This window comes from Gracilinanus agilis, chromosome 3 (genome assembly GCF_016433145.1).
Source record: "Gracilinanus agilis isolate LMUSP501 chromosome 3, AgileGrace, whole genome shotgun sequence".
Lineage (NCBI taxonomy): Eukaryota > Metazoa > Chordata > Mammalia > Didelphimorphia > Didelphidae > Gracilinanus > Gracilinanus agilis.
The window spans coordinates 73,110,189-73,126,675 of record NC_058132.1 but is presented as its reverse complement, the minus strand read 5'-3'; positions in this window follow the sequence as shown (position 1 = coordinate 73,126,675).

Below are 16,487 nucleotides of genomic sequence, written 5' to 3'. Positions count from 1 at the left end.
AGAGGGCTTCCGGAGTCCCAAGGGAAGCTGATGTCCCCAGATGATGGTAGACCCTTTAGTAGCGCTTCTGGACTCCAACAAGGATGGGCTGGAGGATCGGGAGACGATTGGAACAGAGTAACCTGGTGGTGGCGGCAGTGGCGGGAATCACCCATCTCATGGATCTGAAGAGATGCCCCTGAGGGACGCTGGACAAAATTTCAGGTAGATGCTTGGCCCCAGTCAGGCAATAAACACATATTAAGAAGCTGTCATGCCCGTGTGACCCTGGGCAAGTCCCTTAATTCCCATTGCCCAGCCCTTACCGCGCTTCTGCCTTGGAACCAATACCCGGTATTGTCCCTAAGACAGGTTGCCGCTGTGCGCCCCAGACTCGGAAGCGGTAGGCATTAGTGGGTGAGAAGACTCTGGATCTCCTTAAGGAGAACTTCTGAGGACGGCGTTGCTTCCGCAGGGAGTGAGATCCCCGACGCCTAGAGGTCTTCCTTCGCGGGTCAGAGACGTAGCAGGAGGGATCCTCCTCTCCAGATTAGGTGTGCTTCTGGGTCTCCCGCTCCTCTTCCAGATCTGGAATTTAATTGGATTCTGCGTTCCCCGAGGACGGGAAGCAGAACACCGGGGAGGAGGGGAGGGGGCGGCGGACTGGGCAGGAAGTGGCAGCTCCCTGTTCTGGAGGACCGAGGCTGTGCAGGAAGGCAAGGGATGGGAAGGGTCTTTGAGAAGCTGGAACAGCGTCAAGCGTGAGCCAGGAGCCACCAGGGGGCAGCGGCGGCACACAGAGTATGGCGTCCTTCCCAGCCATCGATGCTGGATGGAAAAAAGTCAACATGGGCTGGAGATCTCAGTTCTGTTCTCCGCTGCTGTGTGACCTTGGGCAGGCCATTTCCCCACTCTCTCCAGGGACAGCAACTCCCAGGAGCAACAGATAACGAACGCAGGATGCCTTAAAAGAGTCACAGCTCTAGACCCACGAGAATAGCTTTTGCCTCCTTTGACAGTGCTTGGAACATAGTAGGAGATGAATAAATGTTTGATCACTGGTTGATTGATCTCAGAGGCCATCTAGCCCAACCCACTCATTTTACAGATGAGGAAACTGAGGCCCAGAGAGATTGTCAGCCAATCACAAGTCAACAAGCATTTATTAAATTAATTAACACAAATAATGAAAATAATAATAAAACGTGGGGGCAGCTGGGCGGTTCAGTGGATTCAGAATAAAACACAGAGGCAGGAGGTCCTAGGTTCAAATTTGGCCTCATACACTTCCTAGCTGTGTGACCTTGGACATGTCACTTAACCCTCATTGCCTAGCCCTTACCCCTCCTCTGCCTTGGAACCATTACACAGTATTAATTATAAGACAGAAGAAAAGAGTTTTTTTTTTCTTAAAAAAAAACCTAATGTATGTACTCTGCTAAATGTTGTGAATTCAAATAAGGGCAAAAACATCCCCTGCTTTCTAGGAATTAACAGCCTAAAGGGGGAAGGCAGCTTGTAACTGTTCTCTACAACCAAACCATGGACTGACAGGATAAATTGGAGATGATCATCAGAAGGAGGGCACGAGCATTAAGGGGGATCCAGAAGGGCTTCAGAGATTTTAGGTGAGGCAGCTGGAACTAAGGAAGGAGGTGGAAGTCCTCTCTCCTGCTCAGCCCACCTTGGGGATGCTGTATTCCGTCCTGGAAGCTGTAGCTTAGGAAGGATGCTGATATTTTCCAGAAGAAAGCCATCAAGGGTGCGCAAAGGCCTTGGTCCTTCAAGGACTGGTTGAAGCAGTTTGGATGAACAGAAGACTTTGGGGGCCATGATAGCTCTTTTCAGTCTGGAGAGCTGTTATAAGCTTCTGTCTGTTTGTGAACAAGACACTCCATCTCTTGGTTCTCTGGCTATCTCCCATGCCTAGAATGCTCTCTCTGTCCTTCTCTCTCACTCCTGATCTCTCTGACTTCCTTCAAGTCCCAAATAAAATCCTGTCTTCTGCTGGAAACCTTTCCTAACCCCTGTTAATTCTAGTATCTTCTCTCTGTTAACAACCTCCTATTTAGCCTATATTTAGCTTGCTTTGTTTTTAAAAAAAATAAAAAATCAACAAAATGCTATAAAAACATGAGGGATTATAGACTCAGAATCTCAGAGCTGGGAGGGAATGTAACGGTCATTTAATTTAACCCCTTCATTTTTATAGATGAGGGCTGCCTGAGGGCCAGGGAGGTTTATGGCTTGTCCACCATCATGCAGGTGGCAAGGGCAGGATTTGATGCCAGAGAGGTTCCCTGACTCCAGAGACAGTACCAAGAGGATGGGCAAAGTATAAGTAAGATTCCTGTCTGGTTTCAGCTGCGTCTTGATTCCCCGTGGGATCCCTTCCATCTCAGGCTTTCTGACTCTTCAGAAAGGAGGTGTGTAGGAGAAAGGGTCAATGGGAGAGTTGGAAAAAGATGGACAGAAGGATTACTGTGCAGCAGTGAGAGCCCAGCTCAGGGAAGAGAGCATGAATTTATAGAGAACCAACGAGCACCATTCCTTATTGTTCAGTTGTATTTTTGACCCTATTTAAGGTTTTCTTGACAAAGATATTAGACTGATTGGCCATTTCCTTCTCCAACTCATTTTATACATGAGGAAAATAAGGCAAATAGATTTAAGTGACCAGCTCAGGGTCACATAGCTAGTAAGTATCTCAGGTTTGATTTGAACTTAGGTCTTCCTGACTCCAGGGCAAGGGCTCTGTGCACTATGACACTTTGTAGCTGCCCCGAATAGAGGCATCTGAGGTAGGAGTTGAACCCACACCCTGTGACTCCAAAGTCAGCACTCTTTTTCACTGTACCACAAATAGGGAGGGTGAGTAGTAATGACAGGAAACTGTGGTCCAGGAGGGTAATTTTGAAGGTCAGAATCTTGGAGGGAGTGATGGGGAAGCCTGAAGGGAGAAATGGTGAGAAAACCGATCGGGGAAGGCCAAGGCCACAGAGAGCCAAGATTCTGAGGATGACAGCTGAGCTAGGGAAGGCTGGGAGCTGGGTCCCGAAGTGTTGGAGGAAGGAGGGAGGGGGTCCAAGGAGGAGATGACAGCAGCCAGGCTCAGGGGAGGGTCCCTTGCTTGGATGGCAGGAATTTCAAAGGAGGGATTGTTGATTGGTGTTGGCAGAAGACAAGTCTGGAAGTGGCGATGGGGAGGGAGAAGCATGCCAGCTCCTTCTGGCTTTGCGAGAGGGAGTGGGGAGAAGAGTGGTCAGCTCCGGGGAGGGCTGCTATGGATGGCTGCTACACAAAGGAAATCCAGGTCTGAATATACAAGGAGGTAGAGGGGGCATAAAGGAGAGGTGGAGGGTCCTGGGTTCACAGATTTCAAGTTGGAAGGAGGAACCTTTGACATTCTCTAAACTAGCCTCAATATTTAAAAAAAATTTTTTTTCAATTATTACCTTCTATCTTTGAATCAATACGATGTGGGGGCAGCTAGGTGGCTCAGTGGATTGAGAGCCCAGAGACAGGAGGCCCAGGGTTCAAATCAAGTGTGTGGTCCTGGACAAGTCACTTCACCCCCATGGCTTAGCCCTCACCACTTTTCTACCTTGGAACCAATACACAGAAGTGATTCTAAATTGGAAGGCAAAGGTTTAAAAGAAAAAAAAAAGAAAGAATACTGTGTATTGGTTCTAAGGCAGATGAGCGGTAAGGCTAAGCCATGGGGGTGAAGTGACTTGCCCAGGGTCACACAGCTAGGAAGTATCTGAGGCCAGACTCAAACCTAGGTTCTCCCCACTGAGTCATCTAGCTGGACCCCTTTTCTGTGACGTTTAGACCTAGCTAAAAAGTCAGACTGAGATCCAAAGGGGAGGCTTGTGCACAATGGATGGAGCATCCACTTCCCAGCCAAAGAAAGCCAGCTGACCTGCACTGGTTGCAGGACGGTCCCCTCCACCCAATGACAGGTGTCATTCCTGTGCTGGGATTCTAACTGCCTGTATGGCCAGGGGCAAGCCCCAACTCCTCTCCAAGCCTCAGTTTCCCTATCTGTATAAAATGGGGTGCACAGCAGTTGTCTTGGCTTGGTCCCAGAAGAGGCTAGAGAGATCTGAGTTGTTCATGTGATTACTTCCATGGACTCTTCACACACTCCTGTCAGAGCTTCTCCGGGCCAGTCACTCCATGTCACATTTGCAATCGTCGAGGCTCAGAGGAGATGAGTGACTTGCCTAGGGCCACACAGCAAAGGCAGCCACAGAGCTGGTTCCAGGATGCCATGATTGAAAGGTTGGCAGGGATTGTGGGGATGCTCCTTCTCCCCTTCCCCGGGGCTCCGGGCTCCCCAGTTCAGCTCTTCTCGTCCCCACGCTTGGGCCTCAGACAAGATTCCTCGACTGCCTGAGCCCGGGCACCTCCCAGTGGCTGGCAGCCTCGCTCCCAGCTGCCGCGGTTTCTCACGTACGCCCGGGCCGCAGGGCCCCGACTGCCACCTCCTCCCCAGCAGCCTGATGCCTAAAAAGGAGCGAGCGGCCCGCCGGCCCGCCCGGTGGCCTGTGCCCCGCCCCGAGGGGCCAGCCCTGCCAGCGACAGACAGACAGACAGGCAGTGGGAGCAGGGAGGCCCGCGGTGGCGGGGCGGGTCCGGCTTGGCAGGCAGCCTGGGGGCTCCTTGCATTCTTGCCCCATGAGGCCCCAGCAGACTGCTCCACTAAGCAAACAAACAGGTGGGAGCAGCAGGGCTGAGGTCTGTCCTCAGCAGGCCAGCAGGCCCAGACTCTCAGGCCAGGCCGGGCCAGGCCCAGAGAGTCTAGGATGGAAGCTGGAAAACCTGGCTTTGAATCTCCACTTCACCCCTGCCCAGCTGGCTGACCCTCTCTGAACCTCAGTCTCTTCATCTATAAAATGGGGGCAATGAGACTTGTATCACCCATGCCATACCGTTGTTAGGAAGAAAGAATTTTCTAAATAGCAAAGTCTGGTGAACCCAGGAGCTATCATCCTTCTCGTTCCCCTAGAATCTGGGGCAGGCCCTCTCCCTCCCACTACCACCATTAGCTATTCACTTAGGCAAGGGCGCCATCTTTGAAAGACCTAAAGACACTTCGGGAGACTCCAAGACACCCGCCCCAGGAGGGGCCTCAGACCGCCGAGTCCTCCTCCTTCAGGTTGTGGGGACTGGAAAGGACAAGTCCTTGCCTGGGTCACACGGCGAGTTACTGCCAGGGACGGTACTCGAACTTGGGGCTCCGGCCTCCCACACTAGAGTTGGTTTCCATTGTTTCATTCTGCCTCTTCTGAGGAAAAGGTATGTGTGTACATGTATGAACATGTTTGCTAACATGGGGTACATTCGGGCATATGGTACTGGCACAGACCTCTAAGCGTGTGTTTATATGTATATATATTTAAAATGTGTTGCAGGGTGAGTGAACATGTATGCATGATCCTAGCCATACATATACTTCTGTGTACTCAAACAAGCAAATTAACAAATGTTGGAGGGGGCCGCTGGTTGGCTCAGTGGATGGAGAGCCAGGCCTAGAGACAGGAGGTCTTGGGTTCAGATCTGGCCTCAGACACTTCCTAGCTGTGTGACCCTGAACAAGTCACCTAACCCACATTGCCTAACCCTTACTGCTCTTATGCCTTGGAAAATCAATTCTAAGAATGAAAATTAGGGCTCAGTGGATAGAGATCTATGCCTGATGGGGATCCTGGGTTCAAATCTGGCCGCAGATACTTCCTAGCTCTGTGACCCTGGGCAAGTCACTTGACCCCCAGTGCCCAGTCCTTAACACTCTTCTGCCTTACAACCAAAAACAGCATTGATTCTAAGATGGAACTTAAGTGTTTAAAAAAAAAAAAAAAGAATTACGGGAAGGACAACCACGGGCTACTCACTTCTTTCTGCTCCCCTTGGGGAGAGTGGGGAACCAGGCCAAGAGTGACCATCGTGAAAGCTGGTTCACCCCCAACTATTGATATTTTCTATCCTGTTCTCTGTCTAGTACTCTGTCCAGAGGAAGGCCTAGGAATGGCGGGGGTGGAAGAGGCAGGGGCTTTTGGTGCCACAGTGGGATAGGAGTGACCTAGAGATAGAGGCACCCTTAGACGCAATGGAGCCTGGGATATTGAGAGTTGGTGACTGGAAAAAGGGAAATAGAAATCTGATCCAAAAGGACTTTCATAGATCAGTGAGAAACAACAGGGTTGAGGATGGCTACGATACTGATGATAGCAATACTACCTCAGACTTGGGTAGTGATTTTTTTTTTAACCCTTACCTTCTCTCTTAGACTCAATACTGTGTATTGGTTCCAAGGCAGAAGAGCAATAAAGGCTAGGCAATGTGGGTTAGGTGACTTATCCAGGGTCACACAGCTAGGAAGTGTCTGAGGTCAGATTTGAATTCAGGACCTCCTGTCTTTAGGCCTGGCTCTCCATCCACTGAGCCACCCAGCTGCCCCTATGGTGATTTTTACCAGTTTAAATGACCTCCCACCCATCTTCCCAATTGTCCCTCAGTAGAGCCTTGTAGGATTGAGATCATCTGTGCCATTCTACAGATGGAGATACTGTGGTTTCTAGAGAAGTGATTTGCTTGAGGTCACATAGCTGGCCAGGAACTGAGCTCCCTTGACTCTCAGTCCAAGGCAGGATAAGGAAGGAAGATGGCAGAAGGGGAATAAGCCTCAACAGAGCCAAGGCCTACAAGGCAGTGAGTGGTGTAAGTGAGAGGTGAGTGGTTGGGCCAGGTTCAAGGTTTCACCAGGTTTTCCCAGGCCGCCTCTGCATAATCCTGTGTCTATATTTAACTTGCCTCCCTCCCTCCCTGCCCCACATCCCCAGGTAAGCAAATAGCACGGCTGCTGGCCATCCTTCCGTCACGTTTCTTGCCTGCCTGCCTGTCCTCCACCCCTCCTCGTTGGGCCCAGCCCTGCCATGGCCCTTCAGCCTTTGGCTGCTCCTGGAGCCTACCAGGGTGCGGCAAGCATGGGTGTCTGTGTATATGGATGGTGTGCTGTGGGGAGGAGGAGCAGAAGGAAGATCAGGGCTTGCAACACCCAGTGGCTCCCTCTCAGAGCTCCTCCCATCATGCCTTGGAAGAGGCTAAGCCAGCTGTGGGGTGTGCAGACACGTAGGGATGATGTGCTAATCCATCCTTGGCCGGGCTACTGTCTGGGCTCCCCCTTCCCTGGCCAGGACACTGCCTGGGGGCAGCACTTGGGTTATGAGTCTCTTCACCTTTGAGCTGATGCTCTGTTACCTCTCAAGACCTGAGTATGAATCTGCTTCTACTGCTGATTTGTGTGACCCTGGATGTCTTCTCTGAGACTCAGTTTCCCAAAGAGAAGATTGTACTAAAACGACCTGAAATGACTTCCAGCTCTGATGTTATCATCCTATGGATGTACATAAAATGTATAGCAGGAAATCTACGTGGGTCTATCTGTGTCCAGAAGTACCTACATAGGTGTGGATAGGTGTGCATCTATGCCCCCACGCACACGGGGCACCTTCTTACAAAGGTGTCTCTCTCTTTCTATCTTGGATTATTGAATGCTGAAGCTAGAGAGTCCTAGGGACGGTTGTGGCCGGAGCAGCTAAGAGCCCAGGAAGGCCTGGGAGGAAAGGAGTGTCTGGGCAAAGGAGATGGGAGAATGGGCACCCCACTCAGCTCAGATTGGCTCTGGAGAGATTTGTTCAGTGTGAACATTCGTATGTTAGAAACTGGCAAATGCTGCTGATCCAGGCTTCATTCATTTTGTCTAGACTGAAGAAAGGGATGGAGAAAATGTTAATAATGAAGATAAAACATGTATGCAAGGGGCAGCTGGGTGGCTTGAGAGCCAGGCCGAGAGATGGGAGGTCTTGGGTTCCAATCTGGCCTCACATACTTCCTAGCTGTGTGACCTTGGGCAAGTCACTTAACCCCCATTGCCTAGTCCTTACTGCTCTTCTGCCTTAGAACCAAAACACAGTATTGATTCTAAGGTGGAAGGTGAGGGTTTTTCTGAAAAATGTCAGGAGTTTGTTGATAAACATTTCCTCACACACCACTGGGTAGGGGACACTCGTGAAGGTCAGGAACATCGTGCTCCTCTACCCGCCATTGCCTCTTGGAGCCCTGGTTTCCTTCAGAGCCCAGCTCGGGTCCCATCCAGTGCTCCAAGCCATTCTTCATGTCTATCCCAAGGGGTTCTCGTGTTCTCTTTGAAATCACTTTGCAGTCTACTTTTGTGTACAAATCTGCATGTCCAGGGGCTGTTGTTCAGCCATATCTGACTCTTCTTACTGCTCTCAGTGCCCGCTCTCCAAGAAGAGGGCAGGAACTGGATCCTTTCCTAGTAGGCTCTTAGATTTAAACCTGGAGGGAGGCTTAGAGACCAGCGGGTCCCACATCCCATTTTGTAGATGAGGACACTGAGGCTTTAAGCCTCAGGAAAGGACATGTCTAAGGTCACCTGGGTACCAAGACAGAGCCTGGAAAACTTGAATTCTGGCCCTATGACTTTAAATTCAAGGCCTCTTCCCCTATCCCACATTGCCTATTCTTGTATCCCCAAACTGAGCACATGGTAGGTGCTTCTGGATGATCCTCCTCTCCTGAGGTCACAGTTTTCATCACTTTGTTGAGCTTCGGGGAAATGAGCAGCAGGAATTCCATTTTCCAAGATCTGGGAGAGACAATTGTCCTCTACCCAGCATGCCCAAAGAAAGGCTTGCTGCTGGTGGAGGGCAGATCACGGCATGAAGAGAAGACATCCTGCCATGACGCTGCATGGCTTTTGTGCCCACTGATGTGTGCTTGCTGGCTGGGCTGGGGTTGCTGGGTGGGTGCTATGCAAGGAGCCAGCCCCTTTGTTGGGTTGGTAGGATTTAGAATTGGCAGGGTCTTTCGAAATTATATTATAGGCTGTTTGACTTGGAGGAAGACCCACATTCAAATCCTGCTTCCAATCCTTACCAGCTATGTGACTGGTCAAGTCACTTAACCTGTTTGCCTCAGTTTCCTTATCTATAAAATGGGGATGAGGACTACCCATCTCCCAGGGTGGTGATGAGGAGGAAGTGAGATAATGCATGCTATGCAAACTCACCGTTGCTATATAAGGACTAGCTATTTTGATATCGAATAAGCACCTCATCCTACAAGGAAGAAACAGGCCCAAGGGGAGGAAGGGAATCTGTCCAAATAGGCCCGGCCTTTTGTGGAAGCATGTGGGGCTCCCCACCTTGTCCCTGCCAAGTCCTAGTCTCCCAGGCTGGGATTAGGAGGACGTGCAGGCTGGAGAGAAGGGAGGTGGGGCTGAGTGCCAGGGCCTAGGATGTGGCTGCTCCATGCCTGCTTGGGAGCCACCACCCCACCGCCTGGCAGCCTTGTATGGCTCTGGGACACAGAGCGAAACGGGCATGCTGATTGGGCCAGCCAGCTTAGCCCGTTCTTCCTCAAAACACCTGGTAACTGGATCTGGCCTCATTGACAAGGGAACCTGGGCAGAGGGATTAGGAGGCCCAGGACTGCTCTTTTCTTCCCCTAAAAGGGAAAAGCCAGGCCTGCTGCCTCCAGGAAGCAACAGGGTGACAGGCTGGAGAACACGGAGTCTGTTTGTGGGAGGGAGCCAGGGCTACAGGTGGGGTGGGAAGGCAGGCAGGAATGGAGGCTGGGGTGACTTCAGGGCTCAGGGTCCCCCAGAGGGGAGGAAGACCCGAATGGGGAAAGGAGGAGCAGGGTGAGAAGGGCCCAGAGGATCCAGGACCTGAGGCCTATGCCCAAGGGCCAGCTGTTGTCATCTGAAAGGTAGTCTGGTCTCTGCAGTGGACAATACTGGGCCAGAGCCCAGAGATCTGGAGGCAGAGGAGAAGGGCAGGGGTTCTGGCTCCTCAGTAAGATCCAAGGGTTCAACTAGATGCTCTCCAAGGTCTTTTCTCGCCCCATTACTTTGTGGTCACCCATGAGTCTGATCTCATTGGATTCTGGCCTGGGAGGAGGCCAGAGCTCAATACAGAGCTTAGAGTCAGGAAGGCCTGGTTTCATATCTGGCCTCACACTTGTTAACTGCATGACCCTGGGCAAGTCACCAAACTTGTCTTGGGCTGTTTTCTGATTTGTAAAGTGACTGGGAGCTGGACTTAATGAACTTTAACATCCCTCCCAATGTAGGAGATGATGGAAGGAAGGGAGGAAGGGAGGGAGGGAGGGAGGGTGAGAGGGGGGAGGAAAGGAAGGAGGGAAGAAAAGAAAAGAAAGAAGGAAGAAGGAAAGGGAGAAAGGGAGGAAGGAGGGAAGGAAGGGAGGGAGGAAGGGAAAGAAAGAAGGGAGGGAAGGGAGGAAGGGAGGAAAGAAGGAAGGAAGGAAAGAAGGAAGGAAGGATGGAAGGAAGTCAGGGAAAGAAAAGAGGAAGAGAGAGGGAAGGGTGGAAGGAAGGAAATGAAAGAAAAGAGGAAGAAAAGAAGGAAGGGAGGGAGGGAGGATGGAAGGAAGGGAAAGAAAAGAGGAAGAAAGAGGGAAGGGTGGAAGGAAGGAAATGAAAGAAAAGAGGAAGAGAGAGGAAGGAAGGAAGGAAGGAAGGAAGGAAGGAAGGAAGGAAGGAAGGAAAGAAGGGAGGGAAGGAGGATGGAAGGTAGGGAAAGAAAAGAGGAAGAGAGAGGGAAGGGAGGAAGGAGGAAAGGAAGGAAAGGAGGGAGGATGGGAAAGAAAGGAGAGAGGGAACGGAGGAAGGGAGGAAGGAAAGAAATAAGCATTTGTTAAGTACCTAAAGTGTGCCAGATACTGTGCTAAACACTTAACAGCTATTATCTCAGCTGATCCTCACAATAATCCTGGTAAGCAGGTGCTATTATTATCTCTATTTTACAGTTGAGGAAACAGAGGCAGATAGAAAGAGGGTGAATTGCCTAGGATCAAACAGCTAGAAGGCATTCAGGCTGAATTTGAACTCAAGTTTTCTGGGCTTCAGGCCCAGTGCTCTGTCCACTGTGCTAAGGAATTAAAGTGTTATTTTGAAGATAAGGATGGAGAGGGAGAAAGAAGATGCTGGTACCACAGAGAGTGCACTAGTCCAGGGGTCCGAGGACGTTGGGGTTAAATCTCTCCTTTGACGCTTATTACCTGTGGCTTTGACTCCTGGGCCTCAGTTTCCTCATTAGGAAAATGAGGGAGTTGAACTAAATGGCCTTGAAGTTTCCATCTAGATGTATCACCCCCATCTTTTAGATTACCTTGAACTCAGGGGGAGAAGTGACTTGCTCAAAGTGGCCCAATAAGCCAGTGGCAGAACTGGTGACTGAGCCCAGGTCCCCGTCTCAGACTCTGTATTCTTCCCTCCATGACCTTCTGCCTCTCCAGAGTGCCAAACTCTTTAGGGCCTGAGGACAAGAGCTCTTGCTCTGGGCTGAAAGCTTAGGCCAAGGAGTTTAGGGAGCCGACTCCAAAGCCACAAGGTGAAACCCACTCCTGCCAGCAGCCCCCAGCTGCTTTTGCTAATGAAGTCCTCAGGTCCATGAGGGCATCAGCCAGTTGCTTTGAGCCAGGATAAGAAAGTCTTCCAGGTGGTACAATGGATAGAGAGCCAGCCCTGGAGTCAGGAGGCCAAATCCAGCTTTAGACACTTCCTAACCTGTGACCTTGGGCAAGTCGTTTCATCTTGTTTACCTCAGTTTCCTCATCTGTCAGCTGAGATGGAGAAGGAAATGCAAACCGCTTGAGTATCTTTGCCAAGAAAGCCCAGTAGAGTCACCAAGAGCCAGATATGACTGAAACAACAAGCGGGGCTGGCTGGGGTGGGTGTGGAAGTGGTCGAGGAGTTTGGGGCCAACTGAGGACTTGCTCAGGGCTAGAAGGTGAGGGAAGGAGCTTTGAGCCGCAGGGGAGGGGTGAGAGCTGGTGGCAGCGAAGAACAGGTGCTGGCATAGTAAGAAGACGAGAACGACTCCCATTTTGTATCACTTCAAACTTTACCAAGAGGTTTTTTTCTTCTTCCCTACAATATTCCTGTGGGAAAGGCAGCACCAGCACCTACATCTCCATTTTACAGATGGGAAAAATTTCAAAGAAATGAAGTGATTTGCTCACAGCACATGTCGTCAATAGGTTTAAATGGCAGAAGGAGGTCCTATACTCTCACCTACAACTCCTTCAGTTTACAGTTGTAGAAACTGAGGCCCATCCAGGGGAAGCTCAGTCTCCTAGCCCCCTTTCTCCTTCGCTGACCACTGGTTTGAACTCCCATCTACTGCTGGCCAAGCCTAGCGTGGCTTCCATATTCTTTTTATGTCTTTTTAGGTCTAAGGTCCTAAGATCCCTGCAGAAGCTCTGCAGCCACCCCTTCCGTTGTTCACCCTTTGGAAGAGGACCAGTGACATCATGGGGCGATAGCTTGACTGGAGCATGATTGGATTTAGCTGAGGCAGGGTTGCACAAAGTCATCAGCCTCCCTCTCTCTTCCAGTCCAAGTCCAGTGGCCAGACCTAAGGCAGGATGCCCGCCGATGACCCAGGGTGCAGTAGATGACCTTAGCTTCTGACCAAGCTCTGAGGACTCTTTAACTCCCGCTTCAGCCACCTTTATGGCCATTGGAACAAATTGTTCTCATCACCCATTCCACAGGGGGGTCTTCACATGCTCGGATCCAACACTGCTTTTATGACCATGGGACAAGCTATTTCCTCTCTCTGGAGCTCAGCCTTCCCACTTGGATACTAAGGGTGTTAGGCTAGGTGGTGGCTAAAGTTGCTTTCAGGGGACAGCTAAGTGGCTCTATGGATTGAAAGCCAAACCTGGAGATGGGAGGGCCTTGGCTCAAATGTGGCCTTGGACAGCTGTGTGACCCTGGGCAAGTCACTTAACCCCCCTGCCTAGCCCTTACCACTTTGGAGCCAATACACAGTATTGATTTTAAGACAGAAGGTTAAGGGTTTAAAAAATAAGTTTAAATAGTCTCTTTTAGCTCTGACATTCTCTGTTCTAAGCTCCTTCTCATCTGATATTCTAAGGTTCATGCTCTGACTTTCTTAGTTCTGAGATCTCTCCCAGCTCTGACATTCTGCACTTCTTCTTCTGGTGCTAATATTCTGTTATGAGGCCCATCTCCACTCTGTCGTTCTCTTTTCTAAGGTCTCTTCAAGCTGTGCCATTGCCTCTTCTAAGGTCCTTCTCAGTTCTGACATTCTAGGTTGTAATGGCCTTCTGAGCCTCTGACGTTATGTTCTAAGTTTTCTCCCAGCATTAATGTTCTCTCTCCTAAGGGTCCTTCCAGCACTGAAATTCTTATGCTCTAAGCTTTTTCCCAGCACTAATATTCTCTGTTCTAAGGGTCCTTCCAGCCTTGAAATTCTTATGTTCTAAGCTTTCTCCCAGCACTAATATTCTCCATTCTAAGGGTCCTCCCAGCCCTGATGTTCTGCTCTAAGTCATAGGTTAGGTATTTGCCTCTACAGGGCACAGCCCTGACTCAGCCTGGGAAATCCTTCTCTTGCTCATTGACCAGCAAAAGGCCCATACTTCCTGTTCATCCAGGGAGATACATTGACCTTTTATGGGTAATCCAATACTCCCCAACTTGATTCGCTTTAGGTCATTATGAGCACGTAGCTCAATCCCCTCATTCTGGGGGAAGAGACAGCTGATACCCAAGGCTGCCCCGAACAGTGGAAGTTGAGTTCTGACACTGCTCATTACTTGGGCCAAGTAACCTACCTTCTCTGGGCCTCAGTGTTTCTGTCAAACAAGGGAGTTGGAAAAGATAACTTCTAAGGTACCTTCCAGCTCTAAGTCAATTATTCTTGGGACCCTGAAGTTATGGAGCTGAGCAATGTTGGCCAAAGGACTCAAGCTTAGTTCTTTTTGAGGTCCAAGTTCTTTGCACTATTCTATGCTGCCAGATAAACCCTGCCCTAAGCCCCTCTCCTCTCCAGACAGGCTCAGACATCATGACCAAAGATAGCCACCCACAGTGACTCCATCCTCGACCCCTATACTACTTAGAACCTGGGTGACTTTAGGCAATTTAATCTGCTTTCTTTGTGCCTGAGTCTTTTTATGCAGAGGTAGCTGAGAGACATTGTGGAGAAAGGACTGGGCTTGAAGTCAGAAAAAATCTGAGTTTAAATCTGACCCTTGATACCTACTAACTGTATGACCCTGGACAAGTCACTTCATCTCCTTCAGCCTTGGTTTCCCCATATGTAAAATGGGGATGATAAACGTGCCTTGTTTCAAGGATTTGTAAAGCCTTTTACAATCTGAAAGCACTATATAAATGCTGTTATGTTCCATAAAATGAGGTAGTTTGGCTTGGTGTTTCAGGTTCCTCTTAGTTTTAAATCTGTGGTCCTAAAAGTGAGTTGGGTGGTGGTGGTAGGGGCGGATACAGCAGATTCCAGCCCTAATTTTGACACTATCTCCCTGCATGACCTTAAGCAGAGATCACTTCTCTCTGGACCTCGACTTCCCCATCTGGGAAAACGAGGGGGATTTGACATGATGGTGTTGAAGGCTCCCTCCAGCTCTCATGTTGGGTGAGTAAAGGTCACCAGCCAGGCGAGGAGGGCTATGTTGGGACTTAGAAAATTTATTCCAACATGCTGTTTAAAAAAAAATAGACCCAGACTGAACAGACAGTCTGAGCTGTAATAAATTATTATACTTGTAAAAACTTCTCATTCACAGTCCAGACGTCATTTACAAGAAGAGTCAGGAACATCACACACGGAATATCGGTTTCCTCATTTGTACATAGAGAGGCTGGGCTTGAAACCTGGGCGGCCTTGTTGGTGGCGGGGTTTGCACCGATATATACCATACAGACATTGCAAGATGCAAAGGTAGAAACCAGAGTTGAAATAAAATTACAGGCAATTCCCCCCTTCCCCGAGCCCCTCTGTATATATATCTATATATCTATATCTACAGAGCTCTTTTGGAATGATTACTATTGCCATTTAGAAGAACACAGAAGCTGTCTGAAGACATGCCCACTTCACAGAACACCTGCCCACTTTAAGCACAGAGACAAAGCAATGACTGGCATGAAAGCACATATGGGGTACCTTTGCTCCCTGACGTGACCATCAGTACCATCGGATATCTCCTAATTATCAATAGATGGGGCGTGTGATCTTGGAACTCAGTTGGTTTTTTTGTAGCCTTCTCCCCCTCTGTCAATACCCCTGAAGGTCAAAAAATATAACCAGAAGTTCAGGGGCAAACAAAAGAGATTGAGAACAAAGCGGGGAAGAAGGGACCCAAGGGAATCAGGCCTTATTGGGTGGAAGCATCAATGGGAGTGAGCATTTCAAAGCTGCCCAGTCCGCTTCCCCATCCAAGAAAATGAGCCAGAGAGAAATGGTTTCTAGGTATTGCTTGCTCCCAGCTGATCTCAGAGGGTACAAAAATCCCTCCAGGGCCACAACGGAGGAAGGTCATTGAGGAACTGGAGGTCTGGAGGAGGGCAACCAGAATGGCCACGCTGTATGAAGATATATGGAGCTTGGAGAAGAGAGGTCTCAGCACATGATCTTCAAGAATTTGAGGGGCGGCCATAAAGAACACATGTGCTTGCTTTGATTCCACAGGGAACAACTAGGGGCTGTGGGGGAAAGTTGACTAGAGGCAGATTTCCATTAGGGGGAACTGCCCCAATTTCCTTCCATCCCAAGGTTAGCTACAGGCTGCCTCAGGGACACTGAGCCTGCCTTCACTGGAAATGTTCAAGTCAGTGCCAGATGGTGACTTGTCAGACATATTGGCTATAAAATCATAGGTCTGGGCAAGGTGTTTTCTTTTCGTTCCATGTTCCAGGAATCATATGAATCATAGCCTATCTTTATTCCTGCCCCTTCTGCTCTACTCTTTGACCAAACCATCTTTTAACCAGAGAATCCTCCTTTACTCCAAGGGGAAGAAAGAGACACTGGTCCCTCAACCTGCGTATTCCCTCCTTGACATTTTTCTGGATCCCTGGATAGGACATGCCAACAGGAAAAAAGGTTTTGGAATTTGGTGACCAAATAGTAGGGCAGAGGATATAAATACCTACCTTTTAAGCTGTGACTCTGTGCCCGAGAAAGTCCAGGTGGTGTTGGCATTCCTGATTCCTGGCCAGGAACAGGAGATCTGGCACCAAGAATCAAGATCAAAAGGCCGGGTGGCAAAAGGCATCCTGATCTCAACTATTAACCATCACTTCCTGGAGAAGTGACAAATAAGGGAGGTCTGACCTGACTAACCTCCTTTAAGAAGCTTCAGAATATTTAAACCTGGAGAGGACCTTAGAAAAAATCTATTCCATTCCCTCATTTTACAGAGGATGAAACTGAGGCTCACACAGAAGCAGTGATGCTAAATGGCAGAGCTAAGGCCCCCTCAACATACCTCCTGGAGCCAGTGGCCATCAAGAAGGGATGTTTGGGAAAATGTTTAACAACCCACTCTCTGAAAAGCAGGACACACTTTTAAGTTTAATCTGCCTGATTTATATTTTCTCCATCACTTTCTTAAATATGGAC